The sequence below is a fragment of the Balaenoptera musculus genome, chromosome 3 (assembly GCF_009873245.2).
Source record: "Balaenoptera musculus isolate JJ_BM4_2016_0621 chromosome 3, mBalMus1.pri.v3, whole genome shotgun sequence".
Classification (NCBI taxonomy): Eukaryota; Metazoa; Chordata; class Mammalia; order Artiodactyla; family Balaenopteridae; genus Balaenoptera; species Balaenoptera musculus.
In genome coordinates this window covers 61,173,948-61,190,833 of record NC_045787.1, presented here as the reverse complement: position 1 = coordinate 61,190,833, position 16,886 = coordinate 61,173,948, and positions in this window count along the sequence as shown.

Below are 16,886 nucleotides of genomic sequence, written 5' to 3'. Positions count from 1 at the left end.
TTACCTGATGAAGTGATGGGTTGAAGTAGATAATCCCTAACTTCTCTTATATCCCTAGGGTCCAGAACAATTCCTGGCACATAGTAGATGTTCAATAAATGTCGGTTGATTGACTCTCAGCTGACTGAATTCTAATACAACAGTGAGAAATAATAGCGTGCTAAAAATAGCCTGAGATTGTGCTCAGTCTTAAAAAAAAAAAAAAAGAACTAATTTGGTGATAGAAGTCAGCTTGGTGCTTTCCTTATGGGGGAAGGATACTAACTAGGGAGGGGCATGCTGAAACCTTTTGGGGTTTAGAAAATGCTCTATATCTTGATCTAGTGGTCTTTACATGGGTGTATCCATATGTAAAAACTCACTGAGAGGTATACTTAATGCACTTTACAGTTTATATGTTATACCTAATTAAAAAGTACTTTAAAACAAAAAACACCTGCCCTTAGAACAAAAAGAGCACTACATACTTATAAGTTACAAAAATGTACCTGGAACACACAAACATTTGTACATAAAACATTTTAAATGCTGCAAGGAAATCTATTTGATGAAACCTTTCTGTGAATCCTTTTGAAAACACAAATTTAGGTTTTTGTATTTACAAAACCTGAATACGTCGATTTAGATTTCCTAAACTGAGATTTTGCTACCCAGGTTTTCCTGAAGGAGTCACACCCATGTATCAGTGCTGGGGGAGGGGTGTAGAGACCAGGAAATGACACAACCAAGACTGAGGGCATGGCCTCTGGCCCGAAAGGGCTTATGATTGGATTCTGTGGTACCAAGTTATTTCTAGCTCAACAGTTTTTAAGAATAGTCCAGCCAATACTAAATGTATTGAAGTAGTAATTATCCTTCCCAATCACCACTTAAACTTAAAATCTATTTTTTGTCCAAGTAGAGAATAGTCATCGCTTGTGTAGATTGGTTAATTTTCAGGCCATTCCAAGACCAGCCTGCTCACCCTGGCATCACCCTTACCGATCACCAGAGCAGGTAGGTTTGACTGACATAGAGGTACCTGCCACATCCCTTTCACCTTTGTCCCATTGCCATGGGAGCCACCCACCAGATGGCACAAAGTCGAGGAGGAGAGCAGTGACTCACGCTGTCCTGGGCCTGACGTCAGGGCTCTGTGACCATCAGGAAACTGGAGAGACAATTTCATTCTCAAACTAATTCACTCAAGTAACCAGTCATTGAGCTTAAGCTATTTCATTTAATAACCGTTATTATTTTTCTGATAATAGAGATAATATGTATCACTGTAAGAATTTTAGAAAATACAGAAAATACATATCAAAGAAAATTAAGCAATCAATAAGCCACCCACCCAGAGTTAGCCACCATTCACCTTTTTTTACACCCCTTTAAGAGAGGAAGTGACCCACTTCCTAGATTGGTTTTCAAATCCCATTGTGCCCAGCTGAGGTCTCATTGGAGACTCAAGATGGTAGATAAATAAAATGTTGCCATTTTTGGTAATCTTGATTTTAATCCCATTAACGAATTGTAGATGATCCCAGGAATGTTACCCTAAAGGGGAATAACTTCTCCTCTCCCTCCTCTCCCCCTCCCTCCCTCCCTCTCCATGGGTCTCAACAGGGAACCTGGGCACAGAGAGGGCCAGTGTACCATCAATCAAACCAGCAACTAGGCACCAACCTCTTATTCACACCAGAGTCTTGCAGAGAAGAGCAGAGGGGATAAACATAAACACATACTCTCCTCCCCTCCTGGGTGAACAGAACTTATTGTGTTTTTATTTACATTAAATGAATCAAAGCTCGGATTGCCCATGTGCCAGGATTTTGTAGCTGGGATCATTCAAGTCCACGCTGTGGAGGCTAGGACAAGGGCAGCTGATGGCAGCAGGGTTGGATGGGTGCACTGGATCAGACCCCACTTCCAGGAAGCTCACCTACCAGGGAGCACAGATGGGAGACACAGCAGACAGGAGGAGGAGGTCCCAGAAAGGGCAGAGGCAAGGTGGAGGGGGCTCAGAGTCGGAGACAATGCACCTTAGCGCCCGGCAAGGGAATTCATTTTCCCTTAATTTTTGCTTCTTGTTTTTTTACACCCATGAGAGCAGTGAGTTCTTTCTATATAAACTATTTTTACATTTGATTAGAGGAGCCTCTGATTTGTTAGGGAAGCGGCGGGTTTGGTATGAAAACATTATTGTTGGGGCTTCACAAGGGCACATCTGGTTTTCCCTGGTCCTTAAGCCAGGGCTTGAGCAAAAGGGTTCGGGTTTAACGCATGCAGGTGATGGAAATATGTGGCCCCCAACACCCAGAAAGAGGAGAAGGGCCCTTCCCAGGGGCACCTGCTTGTGTTCTGTCACTGAGGTCCGCAGATACTCCTTCTCTGCAAAAGAAGTGGCTCCAGGTCCCCGGGCAGCCAGAGCCAGGAGGCCGGCCCCCACGGCCCCTTGTGACCCCACCCAGACCTCCGTGGCTCACATGGGCCCTTTCACTGCTGCGTGTCTTAACATGGTACTTTTCCTTAAATTCACATTCTTTACTAGAATAAGTACTGTAAAGACTTTTTTTTTTTTTTTCTGGCCGCATTGGGTCTTCGTTGCTGCACGTGGGCTTTCTCTAGTTGTGGCGAGCGGGGGCTACTCTTCGTTGCGGTGCGCAGGCTTCTCATTGCGGTGGCTTCTCTTGTTGCGGAGCACGGGCTCTAGGCGCGCGGGCTTCAGTAGTTGTGGCACGTGGGCTCAGTAGTTGTGGCTCGCGGGCTCTAGTGCACAGGCTCAGTAGTTGTGGCGCACGGGCTTAGTTGCTCCGCGGCATGTGGCATCTTCCCGGACCAGGGCTCAAACCCATGTCCCCTGCACTGGCAGGCGGATTCTTAACCACTGTACCACCAGGGAAGCCTGAAATGCTTTTTTTACCACTGTGGTAAGGGGAAAACTAATATCCTGGGTAATCATAAAAATACACACAATGAATACTCTTAATAAATACACACAATAGGTACTCAATAGATAAATAAATTGCTCTTACATTGGATCTAGGAACTGTTCCTGACCTGGAAGGAAAGAGTATTGAAGAGCGGTTAACTTTTTCACTAAATGATTCAGTGTCACCAGCGTCAGGGCTGTGACTTTGGCCTGGAGACAAGGAAACGCCCCGAGGGCCAGCCGCCCTTTCAACGTGTGCCCAGGCCCTGGGCGGTGCTGGGTGGCGCTCCATGTGACTGGTAACTCTGCTTGCTGATGCGCTGCTGTCCCCTTCGCCTGCCATGGCCTCCAGGAAGAATCACAGCTGTACTCTTCTCCCAACAGCTTGTCTTGCTCGTGTGCCTGGAGGCCCCAAAGCAAGGCAAGCATTCGAAATGAGGTAAACATACAAGCACAAAGAAGAAACCAACATACACATCCTCTGCAATACAGCAGGAAAATCACAGAGGATCCGACCACAGGAAGAAGCCAGGAAACTCAATAAACAAGTTGGAGGAGATGCGACATACGGAGATGAAATGTTTAGAAGAAATAAACACTGAGGGGAGGAAAAAAGAGGCAACCTGGAAGTTCTTGGGTTAAGAAGTTCCCTGAGCCTTCATTTCCAGGATTGTAATCTGTGGTCCCAGGGACTATAAAGCCACCCTCCCAGGAGACTCTGTGTCACAAATGCCTAGAAATTTCTTCTGCTCTGCCTCACAGCCCTCTCACACCCCCTAGGTGCCCAGGTGGGCCTCGTCTGGTCCTGTAACGTAGCTCATCAGGGATGTCATATCTTGCTAATTATAGAGGCAAGGCAAGGAATTAACCTTCATTGAGGACACGCTGTATGCCAGATACCGTTTGACTTTTACAATAGCTACTAAACTCCTCACAGTAATATCTAATCATTAGGTAAATGGTTTTACCATTTTAGAAACTATCTTGCGTGAAGTCACACAGCCAGTAGAGCTGGAATTGGAGCCCAGATTGCTCTTAAAATGCCCCAGCTCTCTACTCAGCCTCCCTGCAACCTCTAGTACTCAGATTCCTTCCCTTCCCTCTGTCCTGCGCCTTTAAGGATCATTTGTAGGAAGTCCTGTTCTGACCATTTAGGACCGGGGCCTCAGGTGAGTGACACTCAGAGCTAGAGTTGAGAACTCAGCCCCACAGACCGCTTGGGATGCGTGGAGGGCAGGGAAGCCTTGAAGAGGCTAGTGTAACAGTTCAGCAAGAGATATGAGATTAGTAGGGTAGAAAGCTAATTGGAGGCTTAGAAAATAAAAAGCATTTGAAAGGAGTTGGAATAACTCAGCCTGGAGAGGAAGTTTATTAATGTTTTTCATGTATTTCGTAGGAAAATCGCCTTCCCCCACGCAGGGCTCTGAGGCTGGTGACCATCCTCCCCGTGAACGCAGAGACAAAACCGGCAGCACAACGCTAATAGGAGGAGGAGAGGAGAGTGACAGGTGGGTTCTCAAAACGCACTGCAGCTTCTGAGGAGGGTGCTGGCTGGAAAATGGAATGGAATGTCCTATGACCAGTTGGCATCAACTAGTCTCTAGCTGCACTTACCATCTTGCTGAATTTTGGAGCAGGAAGTGGGTCTTACCAGCAACCCTGACTGCTGTCTTTTATATAATGTCCGTAGAACCTCAGTCCCCCTCTGTGTTTAGGGCTCTGAGATGAAGCATAACAAACACTTCAGATACATAGGCTATTTTGTACAGTTCAGTTTGTAATGATTTATCTTTGGGGGTTGGGATGAAAGAAGGTAATGCAAAGGTTAGCCTGTGTATGTGGACTTTCTTATGAGGAACATTGCTTTGTGAGGATCTCTCCTTGAAAAGAGGAACACAAATAATGACCGTGGGGTTCAGATGGTATATTTTGGTTTAAATCGTTGTATAAATGAGAGAGCTCCATGTTGGTCAACAGGACCTGGTTAGAGAAATGCTTTGATTTCTATAGTTAAACATTGTTGCCTTAAGTCAGAAGTTAAGTGGCTGAGCCATGGTAGATGCTGCTGACAGCTCCTCTAGTGGGTTGGGAAGGAGAAATGTCGGTGAGAGGTAATTCCCTGCTTCTCACGCAGCCGTGGAAGCTGTCTGCCCCTGAAGGCAGGCTCTGGTCTGATGCTGCAGGAGGGCTGGGCTGCTGGGGGGCTTCTGCTGGCTTTCAGACTAAGTCATCCCACTGATTACCCCTGGGCAAAGCCACCTAGTTACCAGGCATGGCCAAGCCAAGGCGGAGCTAGTCCATCCCCAGACGAGGAGGAAATGCCGTCTTGGGTCAGGGAGGGCAGGATGAAGGGCGCAGGTAGTGCCATTGCCCTCTCCTCCTTTGTACACAGAACACTGGCAGTGAAGAGAACTTGACCTTTTCTCGGTACTTATTATTATACAATTTAAAAATTCTTGCTGGTTTGACAGGCTTTAAAATGGAACATTAGTGTGTGTTTCTTTCGGTGCCGGGAGGTTGGACTTTTCCATGTATTTATTGGCCCCTATGGCTATTTTTCTGGGTGGCCTGATCAGCCCATCGCCCCCTCCCCAGTCTCACTGGCCCTGTCATGGGTTGGGGTGCGGGGGGAACAGTAGCCCCCGCTGAGGGTAACGCAAGGCAAAGCCAGCCTCTGTTCGGACCTGAACCATCATCTCAGCTGAGGCTGCTAGCCTCCCGTTTCCAGGTGGTGCGTTTCAAGTTGTCAGTTGCCTCTGCTTTCTATTCCGTCTTTGGAACTGTGTCAGTGGGCAGGAAAAAGTAAGGAGGCGGAGGGGGGATGGGCAAGATCCTTTTCCTTTCTTATGGGCAGAGCCAAACTGAGACCTGTGAGCCCCCTGCGAAAGCTAATGGCGCTCCTTCCAAGTGATGTTCTTTTAATATCGGAATATTAATATTGAAATAAGAGCACTGGAGGCGGGGGGAGGGGTGGAGCCGGAGAGGGAAGGCCACTGGCAACTGCCCAGTCGTTCCCCTGTGATCCCAAACTCGGCAAGTCTGGTCCCAGTGGCACACCCATTTTCCCCATTTGGCAAAACAAAAGCCCTACAGGTAACTGAGTCACCCTTTTTAGAGGCAGTTTAACAACCCCTGGTTTCTTATAAAGCATACCCCTTGGGGTGATCTCACCCCCGAGGGCCATAGCCCACCCAGCCCCATACAGGAGTGGAGTTCTGGTGACCACAACTGTGTCTCCCTGGCGACAGCGCTTTCACACCTTCAGGCCCTCATCCTTGGGCTGGCCCATCCCTGAGTCTCAATTTACTCTGGCGGGACCCCTGAAGCCCATTTCCTCCAAGCGAGCGTCAGTGGTGGAGGTCCTCTGTATAACTGAAAACTTTCTTTCTACTTTTAGCCTTTCTTTTTCCGGTGTGAATAATCCCAGAGCCTTTCATCTGACTCTGTACTTCTGTCAGCTCTTCTGATCTGCCAGCACTCCTGTGATTCCAGCCTTGACCCAGGCTAGCCCATAGTTCCCTCTTCTTTTTCCTCTTTGCTGGACTAGCTCATCCTTCGGGTGTAAACTTAAAGGTGCCTTCCCCTGGGAGGTTTTCCCTCTAGCCCTGCTGAACTGGACCAGTGTTCCTGATTGGCCCCTCTCCTGTGAGAGAGGATATCGCACTTATTGTTATTCACGAATAAATGTCTGTCTTTCCCACCAGGCGGAAGTCTCCTGTCTGGTTTGTTTCATGGAATATCTTTGTCTCATCAAGCAGTGCTTGGCACTTAGACATGACTAGTTGAATGAATGTTCCGTTTGTTGAATTCAAAGGCCATACCTTCTGATTTCAGGATGACATTGCAGTCCCTGACTTCAAAGCCTGGCCCTTGTCCCCAACCCTTCCATCCTACCTGCAGACCGTGTTTACTCAGCCTGATGGCAGCCCTGCCCCGCTGCCTGCTCTGGGGAAGTGTGTGTCTGGAGCATTGGCTATCTTCAGAGGGCTTTGTTTGGATCAGCTGGAAGGACTTCAGCACCTTCATCAAATCGGGGTGAACATTACACTATCCAGACTCCTCAGGCAGGTTTTGTTTACTCTGGGATCTCCTCCAAGATATCAGCTGATGGCTTCAAACACTTTTTATGGTCTCACATTTGGACAGACTCAGATTTTCCTCCTTCATCTTCCAAACCTTCCCTAAGATTTTCCCCCTTCATTTGTTCAAGCTTTATTATAAATGCTTTTCCCCGTGCAACTTTCCCTGCAGAAAACTGGCTGCGTAGCTTCTGCCTAGAGCTGAGAAGTCCTGCAAATGCCAAGGACTAGCTGCAAAGAGCAGGCGGCATGTCTCCTGATGCTCTTTAGTTATCCAACCATCTTTAAGAGGCTTTTCTCCTTCCACAGGGTGGAGTAGGTGGAGGTTTTGGTGCAGATACAGTGGAGGTAAACTAATGGTTTCCTTAAGGGAAGTGGAGTTGGAAATTTTTTTTAAGGTCAGGGTTAGTGTTAATAGAGATCCACTCTTAGTCACCCAGGCACAGACTAGGATAGCATGAACCTCGGTGAAAAGTGTTGACACAAACGTATTTAGGGGACTTCCCTGGTGGTCCAGTGGTTAAGACTCTGTGCTTCCACTGTAGGGGGTGTGGGTTCAATCCCTGGTCGGGGAACTAAGATCCTGCATGCCACATTGCGCAGCCAAAAACATACACACACACACATACACACACACACACACACACACAATGTATTTAAAACACACACATACATTTGTTGGGCACCTACTATGTCTAGCATAACCGGTAACAAAGATACATAAGCCATGGTCTTTACCATCAAGGAGCCCACAGTATATTAGGACAAGGACAACATGGAATGGTGAGTGCCACGTAGAGGTAGGGAGGCGGGAGTTAAAGATAGGGAGAGCAGAACCATCTGGGTTGCATGCATGACCCCTGACCTGGCAGCACTGCTACTGACTGTGGCAATGGGACCTAGAAAGCCAGTTTTAAAAAGCCTCAAATCCCTGGGGCCCAAGATCCCAGATGTCTTCACGGTCATCAAGATTGTTTGGAGAGTCTCATATTTTTCTCTCAGCTGGACTCCGAAACCAGGGAAACAACCCAAACACAATACTCCTGCCCCATGTATTGATTACCTATTGCTGTGTAGCAAATTACCACAAAATTACATCTGGAGACAAAGAATATTTATTATCTTATAAAACAAAGAATGTTGCCCACCATCCACTTCTATAAGGATCAAGTCATTAGCCACTGCAATTGCTGATTGACAGTATACCCCAAAAGGAATGCAGGACGAGGCACTCTGTGCTTTGGGGGAAAAGGCCCCTTAGAAAGTTAGATATATCTCAGGAAAACTTGTTTTGTGAACCTGGATTCTTGCATCTTCCACGTACTTAGCAAAGCATTGAAATCATTAACTGAGATAGTTCCTCGTAAGTAGCAGTAACCTTCTACTGAGATATAGGCTTGACTGCACGTACTCCTTAGCCAAAATCACACATATTCTGGCCTTTTCCCCACCGCTTCAGAGGAGTTCCTCACAGCTACCTGAGAGGCTCTCTCCTGGGCTACAGTCCTCAGTAGGACTCAACTCACGGCTCTTACATTGTGTGTGTGTGTGTGTGTGTGGTTTTTTTTTTTCAGTCAGCAATCTCCTCCAGTTTTGAGGGTAAGGAATCTGGGTGCATCTTGCCTGGGTGTCTCTCGCTAAGTTTTCTCATAAGGTGGCCATCTCAGTGAAGACTTGACTGAGTCCGGGGGTGGTAGGATTTGAGAGAGGGCACAAGTACCCATGGTGGAAGCCACAATCATTTATAACCTACTATCTCAGAAGTGACATCCATTACTTCTGTCATGGTCTATGTGTTAGAAGCCAGTCTCTAAATCCAGCCCATACTCAAAGGGAGGGGATTACTCAAGGGTGTGGATACCAGGGACAGGGATCCCTGGGGGCCTTCTTAGAGGCTGCCCACTGTGCCTCTCCCCTGGCCCCGTTCTCCTCCCTTTCTCATTGCTTTCTTCCCAGTTCAGGTTTCGCTTATAAAAAGGACTAGTGATTGCTTCCCTCTTTCCTCTGTGTCACCGAGAGCGGGGAATGGCCTTACATCATAGCAGGATGTTAGGTTGGATGTTCTGCTTGTACAGGTGGGGGACCCAGAGGCACTTGGCGGTGCTAGCAAAGCCTCCCTCTCAAGAGGCCAAGTACTGGACTTCCCTGGCGGTCCAGTGGCTAAGACTCAGTGCTTCCAATGCAGAGGGCACGGGTTTGATCCCTGATCAGGGAACTAAGATCCCACACTCTGCCTGGCTAAAATAATAATAATAATAATAATAAAGTTTAGCTTTAAAAAAAAGAGGCCAAGTACTGAACGGGAGGCAATATGTTCAGGAAGAGGTCATTTCTGGAAGTGTTTGGCTAGAGGGGAGCCATTTTTCAAATTATGACTTGAAGCCCCGGCCCCTGTCCCTTGATCTGCTAAGTCATCTGCCATCTTCTAAAGATGCTTGTAGTCTCCTTGAAGGCACAGGGTCGAATAGCTATCTTGCAGAAGAGTACAGTTTCTGTACCTTTTCAGGGCTAAGCCTTTCCCATATGGTCACAGAGGCCAAACTGTTCTTGGTACCTTCCCCATCTCCCCTTTCAGACCTTCCAATCCCTTCCTGGCTCTGCGACTCAGCACAGTCACCCTTAGTACCCAGTCATCCTTGTCTCCTGTGAGCTCTCTGCAAGATCCAATCAGTCCTTGCCTCCATCTTAGCTGAGAAGCTCTTAAGGTACAGCTCCTTCGTGGGGACGGGCAGAGGCCCTTGCTTATCCCAGGGTTCAGGATTTAAGCCCCAAAGTTATAAGGTGGCATGGGGAGCAACAGTTGTTATAACACAATAGTGACGAATGAACTTACCCACCACTCATAAAAGGTGTCATGCAAATACCTTGATCCTAATTAAACCAGCCTCCTTCCTAACCAGCCACCTCCTCCTCCTTGTCAGCCATCCTCCAGCTGATTTCCAGTGTCTTGCAAATGCAGAATAAGATGCAAATCGAATGCACTTTGATGAAGTTGGAGAACTACTCACTCACGGGTAAAGCCCCTAACAAAGAAGGATCTGGCAGAAATGGAGCAGTTAACAGAGGAGAGAAAATTGACAAGGATATTGACACAACAGGCTATTCAAAAGAAGGTGATTTGAATATCAGAGATGGAAGAGCGGCCCTCAGGAAACTGATGAAATTCTTGAATATTTTTGCAAAAAGATTCCTTTTTATCTTCCTGTCCTTGAATGTAAAATGAAGGAAGGCATACTGTGTTGTTATATAATTTTATCAGACAGCTAATGCCAGAAAAACACAACTCATTCTTTTTATTAGTATAAGAATTGGTGCACAATTACACAACATCCATTTTATAGAGTAGATTAAATATGTATGTATAATTTTTGGTTTTGTTCGAAGATCAAGTTCTAACCAAACCCATTTTTTTCCTTCCTATTTACTATGATATTTTAGGTAAGGTTGGTGAGGGCACTGTTATGAGGTGCAAGGCAGGTCTAAGGAAGAAAAAAGACTATTTTAAGCAGAGGCAACAGCTAACGGGATGTGAAATGGAACTTTTCCTGTAGTCTCAGGTGTTGGCTAAAGCTTCAAAGCTCAAGCCAATGTGATAAGAACCCGCACATTCTAAAGAGAGGTGCTACAGAAATCCCACAGGATGTGTGAAGGAAAGGCTAGAGGTTCCTGAGGGCTCTTTGAAGGGAATTTGTAAGAGGAGCAAGCTTGGTTTTTTCCCTCCCTCCCCAGGGGGAAGGGGATCCAGCCACCCAAAGCAAGAAGAGAGGGGGGCCAAGAGACCCTCAGGTCTGGGGGTGTCTTGCAAGAAAGGGAGACAAACTTGCCTCTCATTTCAAAGAAGCTTGTTGAGTGGTGAAAACGCGTCGGCCTGCATAGTGCCGCTACCGGAATGGAGGACGCCAAGCGTCTTGGGAGAGCTTGCCTGTGTCTCCTAGAGTCTGGGGCGTGAAGACTGGGAGTTCAGGAAGCAGGAAGCTAGAGTGGAGCTGGGTGGCAGGGATAGCAAGATGAGGCTCTGCCATTTGAAAGGCTAAGAGTGAGAAGATTTCCATGCTTGCTTTAGTAGTGAGAGGGCTACCTTCTGGAGCAGGGGGTTCCAGCAGAGAGAGAGACTGAGAGATCAGCTGGAGACTGCAGTGTGGGAAGTCCCTGTAGTGGGGGTGGAAGAGGGTACCTCAAAAGTCCCATTAATATGCCTTACGAGAGAGCTAGACTGAGAATGCAGGGGACTCCAGACCTTCAGACACAAGCCACACACAGTGCACGATGGCCCCTTTGCTCTCATTTTTCCTCATCTGCTAAGCCCTAGAGGATCCTGAAAAAGGCGGGACGGGGGAGAGAGGAGGAGGGTGAAGGAACAAGCCATGCCCCCATCTCCATTATAGGGCGGTAACCACCATGTCAGACCCGAGTCAGAGGGAGGGAAGAAACATTAAATTGGAGGTGAGACTCAGGTTAGGTGTAGATTGGAGCTTTTAAGATCCTAAAATGGAACTGATATTTGAAAGCGATCGAAGTTTTGAGATCTGCCTGGAGAAATCACCAAAGAACAAGAAAGGAGACCCAGACAGAGCTCATTTGAAGACAGTGGTTTTAGGGGGGAAAAAAAAAAGGACTCTTACCAAGTTCAGCTTGCTCAAAAAACTGATGAAGTGTTTGGGGAAGAGTAGTATTCCAATTTGGAATAGAGAGGAGTTTTCCCATTTCACAAGTGTACTTACTCCTGGAATTTCATACCCAAGACATCACTCCTTTCCTAAAAGAATGCACAGTCTAGTGGGAAAACTGGAAAGAAAGTGATTATGGAATATAATACAGTGTCATATTGGGAAAGTACAGGGCACTATATGAACAGAGAGGAGGGCCGCCAACCCGATCCTGGGGGCCAGGCAAGGCTTCCAGTGAGGTGATATCTTGGTTTTTATGGAAAAGACAGAGCCGACCAGACAAGGGGGGAGTGTTGATGAATTAACTTTTAGTTGTGTTGGTCGTGTAAGTATCAACTGAAGAGAAAAAAAAAAACACAACCTAAAAGTTGAGAATTATGTTTTATTCGGCAGACTTCCTGAGGACTTAAGCCAGGGAGGCGGCCTCTCAGACCCCTCTGGGGGACTGCTACAAAGGGGTGAGGGAGGAGCCGAGATACATAGGAGTTTTTGCAAGAAAAAAAGAAAAAATCCAGGTAGTCAGAACATCAAACGATTACTTTTAATTAAATAAAAACCAGACGTCCCAAGTTAATGAAGTTAGCACTTTTCTGTGTATGGGAAGATGCAAGAGTCTGGGCTTATTGAAATCACTGCTTTGATATACACCTTGACTATCTAGGGCCAGCATCCTGCTTTTCTCTAGCCTGAATCCCCAAAGAGTGCACAGTCGGGACAGCTACAGTGGCTGATGGCATGATGGCTGCCCCATCATCTGTTGGCTGATACGGCAGGCGACATTTTTCATCCACATAAGTGAATATGGGCCTGGAGGTCAGGAGCCCTGTCTGTGTACTACAGATCGTGATTGGCAACATCACCAGAGTGCAGAGTTTGGAGCCCTGTAGGTGGATCAGATCTCTCAGAAAAAGTACATATAGAGAAGACAGAGGCTGTGGATACAAGTTGGTCAGATTGGGATGCACTTGAGAATACCTGTCCCCAGGACCTCAACACCTAAATCCTGTTCTAGGACCCTGGGGCAGGTAAGTACATGAAGAATGTAGCCAAACAGAGGAATCCCCCAAGGAATGGATGTTTGAGGGCTTTAGCCCAGGACCTCAAAGAGGAGCCCTAGCCCTGGTGAGCTGGGCTTAGGTAATAGAGCTGCACAGACTCTCTGGACCACAGTAGGCAGATCTAAGAACAGACTGAGTGGCCACCTGTCTTCATAAGCTCAGACGCAAGTCTCCACTCTGTCTTATCCCCTTTAGAGAGAGACCGGGTAAACCCTAGAAAAGGCATGGCCCAAAAGATAAGGAAACAAAGAGAGGTTTTATACTGGTGCTTGGAGCATTGCTGATGGACATTGCACCTTTAGGACATGTGCTTTCCCAGCAGCAGATGGCCACTGGCTGACTCACTACACCAGATAGCCAGGAAGATAAGAATCCCAAAGAAGGGGCCAAGAGAGAAGGCACCAACTCCAAAATTTGGGGCTCAAGAAAGGGTCTTGGCTCTGAAGTAACTATGTGCCAACCAGTTTCCTCCTAAGAGTTAAAGAACCATCCATGCCCCTAGAGGCCAAGAGCGATCCCCAATATTTGAGGAACGAATAGAGGAAGAAAAATGGGACATGACGGTTGGAAAAGTGAGAGAAACAGCAGGAGGGTGTGTTCCCGTAAAAGCTGAGGGAAAAGAGTTTAGAAAGTTGATCAATATAAGAGCAAAATCGTGTCCTTTGGATTTAGTGGGGGTGGTCACTGACCACCTTGACAAAACCAGTTCCTGTGCAGTGATGGATTCAGGAGCCAGAATGCACTGAGCTCAGGTATGAATAAAATGTAAGCAACTGGAGGGAGGGAGTAGAGATTGCCCTTCCCTGAAGGCTGCCTATGAAGGAAAGGCAATATTGTGAGAAACAGGAAGTACCTGTAGGAATGTAATGCCATGAGAGAGGGTTTTTCTCTTTTCTAGTTGTGAAATCTTAGAGCTTGTTTGAATGATCATGGGGAAGAGGGAGGGAGAGGTTGAAGAGGTGAACGAATGGGTTATAACTGATAAAACAAAGACTCAGAAAACAGGGAGGGATGGATCTAGAAGAGCACAGGCGTTGCACAAGTAATTAGCCCTGGATAACAATAGGAACAGTCTGTGACTAAGCTAGGGAAAGAGCAAAGAGCAGAGGATATGGCGTAGATATAGGTAAGTGATAACTGGAGGGGAAGAAAGGTTGATGTTTATTTGCTTTCCTGGTGGGTAACAAGGGTGGTGAATAATATATCAATGAAAGCATTTTGTACTTTCAAAATATTTGCATAAATATTTAATCCTCCCAAGAAGCCAAAGAGGTCTTCTGGTTGGTTCCAAATCTGGGTACACACCACAGGTGCTATATTACCCTTGGCTCTGAATTGGTGTTCTCTCCTCCCACACAGCTAAGAACTCCCTCAAACTAATCTTTCCCCACACACTGGCCCAAGCTAACTCATAAGTATTTCTTACAGCTGCTGCCACTGAGGGACTCCAAACAACAATGGGTTCTTTTCTACCTTACCTCTGTGCCACAAACTTCCCTGCCACCCTGTGGCAACCAGCACCAGCATGGCTCTCCCGTGTTCGTGTTCTGGCCTGTTGCAAAAAAGGACATTGACCAAGGTCCAGATCTATATTAGATGCATGGTGCTACCTCTTGGCTATAGCCAAGAAATATTCCCTGACATAATGAGGGTCCAACTTGAGATGATTTGGGTTGAGGACACTTTGGCCAGTTATCCGCTTCAATTTCTTACAATGACTCAATATCCAAAGGACCTGAGGCAGTGGCCATGCTCCATCAGTCTCTCAGATTCCAGGCTGTTGTTTGTCCCACAGTCTTTCTCCCGGACCTTTCCATTCTCAGGTAGCACCATTACAACCATCTCTTGGGATCCCCTAGTTATTAGTTCATGACGGGAAGGAGGGGAGAAGAGCAAGGTTAAAACTGCAAAAAATGTGAAAGGCAGAGAATTGCATTGGATCAAAAAAAGCAACCCTGTGACTATTAAGTTAGGTGACATCTTTCTGCTTTCGTGCCAGTTGTTTTGAAGGCTACTCTGAAAGAGAAATTTGGAAAATGCTTTGGACAATAATGGCATCATTTGACTAAAAAGATGCTTTCAAGACCAACATTTATTTGGGTATATAGACATATATTTGGGTTGCACATTCTAATGTATTTGTTAAAAAGTTTCGTTATTTTATGGTCATAGTTTATAAGTCTATCAAGCAGGGCTCTGACAGTTAAAATGAAGCTCTTCCAGCTGAGATAGAAAGATTTCTTTTTTTTTAATGTGGATTCAGTATCCAACTTTGTGCCAAGTATCTTTAAAACTTTCCAGTCCAGAAGAAGATTGAGGCTTTTTGACATTGTGAATCAACAGTGCAGTTAAAGGTCATAGGTTTTAAAAATTTGACACAGTTTAGCTTTGACTTGTACATTCAAGAGGCAGATCTTTTTGACCCCAGAGCGAAGATGAGACTGCTAAAGCTGCTAGGGCAGCTCCGGAAAGCAAAATCACTTTGTTCTGAAGGCAGCTGTTTTCCTGGGTGCTGTGATTTAATGTAAACCAAACAGATTCGCCATGCACTGGGCAAGCAATAAAACACAAGCTGGGACATTACGTCTGCTCAGGGAAACTGTCCTGGTGACCCAGGACAATTAATACAGTAGATCGTCCTGGCCGCTCCCTATCACCTCCTACCCTTTCTTTCACTTTCCATCCATTTCAGCAGCCGATCCAGCGGGCTTTTTGTACTTGTTCCAGGCGCCGTGTTAAATGCACCGGACACAGACTTGGGCTCCCCCAGGCTTGACCCTTGGTGCGGTCCAGGCATGATGGACACACTCCCTGTGGCCCTCTTATTCTTGGCTGTTTCAGGAACCACCTCTCAGTGCCTCCACTGGACAAGGCCCAGTCTCTCTGGAGAACAGCCAATAACTATCATAGTCTGTAACTCCTGTGGGGACCATGGGGCCATATGCAACAGGTGGGTTGTAGCAGGGAGTGAACAAAACACATTTCTCCAAAAATGCTGAGATCCTAAGTTGCTCTTTTTTTTTAAGTAGATGTCTCCCCAAAGAGGCCCTTTTGAATGCTGTCCTACTGCTGGAGAAGTGCCTTTGTACCCTGACTTTTGCAGTAAAATCCCACTTAGGCTCAGTTTACATTTACTAAGCTCCCAGTGTACACAAGTCATTGCAAGTATATCTACTCTGATTCTCTCCTCTCCCTGAAAACCCTCCCCAGCTCCAGGGCAGAACCAGTGCCACCCAGGCCCCATCTGCTGGGTGTCAACAGCTCTTTCCTCTCATGAAAACTATACGTGACCATAGGTTTGGGGTTTTTTCTTCATTTTGGAAGAAAAGAAAAACATGCAGGGTAAGGACACAGTTATGTTGTCAGAGTGATTTTTTGGCTTTTGGCTAACTCTTGGTCTCGTCAGGGGAGAGAGGAGAAGGCTTGGTAAAAATTAGCTCAGTTTTTCCTTTTTGTAAACACAATCTGAAAAAAATGTAAACCAGCTGAGTCAGCAGAGCATTTGCCTGCCCCAAATGGAGGCATTTATGGTATCAAAGAAAGTTTACTTAAAGACATTTCAACTTGGGTTTCCTGTGAATGAGTTGGGAAGCAAGTGAATAGATAACACCTGAATGGAACTGGACTTTCTTCATTCACACAGTGCCCTAGAAACCAGTGCCCTTTATGGAAAACAGGGAGGTTTTGTTTGGAGGATAGGTCTGGGGCATTGGAAGAAACCTTACACCAGAACACACTTTGATGTGCCCTGGATTGAAATTCTGTTTTCCCGGCCTTCAGCCTCGGGGTGGACATTAAGACTGGGGTAACACTTCAGAGAAGGTTCTTAGATAGCAAGGTTTTCTCCTCCAAAATTTTGATGCTAATAATCCAAAGTATACAGCCACGGTGGCTCAGGCAGCCAGCCCTACCTTAACAACACAGAGTTAGCGGAACCATATTTTTATTCATAGCGTCATAAATCAAGGCTCTTGGTTAAGGTGTTATATTCTACGGCTATTTCCTCTACAGAATACAGACTGAGTAAAGCACAAACTTTCCTACTCATGGTATGTGGTCCAAAATATGTTTAAAAGACTAAAGCTCATTAAGTTGTTTGGACTCACACATCAATTACATTTATATCTAACAGATGTAATATCCTCACTTTTTTCCATCTAAGTCAATCACA